We start from the raw sequence: 1695 nt of genomic DNA, 5'->3' as shown, positions 1-1695 counted from the left end.
TTATCTCTGCTCGAGAGTCATTGGTTTGATCATTTCGAAGCTATTGAAGTCAAAATTAAAACCCATTGATGGCTACAGCCCTCTGACCATTTGTACGCGTGTCTTTTTCTTTGTTCAGATTGGTGCCCAATCATTCATCCATGAAAATGCCTGCCTTTTCACACATATATATCGTGATGCGCATTCTCAATGTAATTGACAAAGTTTGACTCATTAGAGAACCCTACCACGACAGACACAGTATCGAGACTCAGACTGGAACACACTATCAAATTTAAGTATCTTCTACAACCAAGTCAATAGTTCAGTTGGAATGCGTTACGATTTCAAGTAACATGACGGAATTCGAGTTTCGTCTGGGATATATAAGTTATGGAGGAAGGCCCTTGCACTGGTGGTTGAAGTGGCTTGCAAGGTGAGGAAAGTTAAATTAACCGAGAATTTTCCACGAGGATTACTTGTGATTTTCCAATTTCACGTTGATTGTCTTACAAGACTCATCCCAAAATAGACTTAAGACTCTACGTATTCCCGAAAAATCTCCTAGAATCCCCTAGAATATATCCCCTTTTATGTAGAATACAAGATACAAAATATCTCGCCCAAAAATCTCCCGAAATCTAGCCGTGTCAAGCTGGCCGACCTTGTGACCGCGATCTTCTCATACCTGACTGTGGTCACCACCCGCTCATCGTTACGAGACTGTTGTCTAAAGAGACTTCACCACGGTCTTGATTGCAAGCCGCTAGCCAAGCCGATCTCCTCTGGCCGTGGTCTGAGATCCCTGACCGTGATCACGATGCATCCTCACCTCTTTGGTCGATTCTTTCTTGTTTCCTCGAGGTCTTCGAGTCTTCGTATTGTCCGCTGAATACCAGATATATCTCAACAAAAATAGAGATATTGAATGTACTTGATGTCTATAGGGCAGAGCCATAGTATGATCTGTTATTCTGACTAACTTACCGAACTACATAAAGAAAAGAATCAAATCTAGAAATAAATATTAAAGATGCCGGATATATCTAAATCGAAATTTGAAAAATCCAAAAGGAATGAACTAATCATACTAATTTATATGATCTAATTTCAAGTATTCTATTTCCTACTTGTAAGTATGATAACTCTTGGACTCCCCCTGAAGATGAGTATGTAGTTCAGCAAAATGCTCATCTTGCATGAGCAAAATCCAATATATTTGAATATTGAGCATCTGATCGAATCTGACGATGACATGGGGCTCCCATTCTCGATACTAATAACTATCGATTGACCTGGGATATTTTGCCCAACAGCCACTGGAAAAACTTTAGCACCTTACCTTCAGAGGTCGAAGAATGACTATTGGAAGGAGGTTTCTTGTATTTAGAGGTTGAACAAATTAGCTTTAACATTCCTGCTTTAGAGGCAGAGAGGATTTGAGTTGAGTCTTGTACCTTCGAAGGTAAGTTGTGATATTTTCATTGTCACGTTAGTGGTCCGATTGCCTCGTATGCACTGCTATCATGAAAAATATTAAAAAATATATATAAGAACGGGAAAATCGAGTCAAGTAATATACACGATGACAAAAAGGCCAAATCTGAAAATAAATATTAAATAGCAGAATATAATCTAAATTAAATCTTGGACGAATAAGAATCATTTTTCGTTTTTTTAGATTATAAGGGAGATCGTGAATCAAGTATAATAAAA

General features: G+C 38.2%; 1 long non-coding RNA gene across 1 annotated transcript; it reads right to left on the bottom strand.

The window, feature by feature from the left end:
• Nucleotides 1-549: 549 nt before the first annotated feature.
• LOC116208814 lies at nt 550-1479 on the bottom strand. The gene is made up of 2 exons (XR_004157128.1): nt 1322-1479; nt 550-867 (listed from the first exon to the last, which is right to left on the bottom strand). It is a non-coding gene; the product is annotated as an uncharacterized LOC116208814 (long non-coding RNA).
• Nucleotides 1480-1695: the final 216 nt, after the last annotated feature.

The sequence above is a fragment of the Punica granatum genome, chromosome 5 (genome assembly GCF_007655135.1).
Source record: "Punica granatum isolate Tunisia-2019 chromosome 5, ASM765513v2, whole genome shotgun sequence".
NCBI lineage: Eukaryota > Viridiplantae > Streptophyta > Magnoliopsida > Myrtales > Lythraceae > Punica > Punica granatum.
This window is presented reverse-complemented; position numbering and strand designations above follow the sequence as displayed.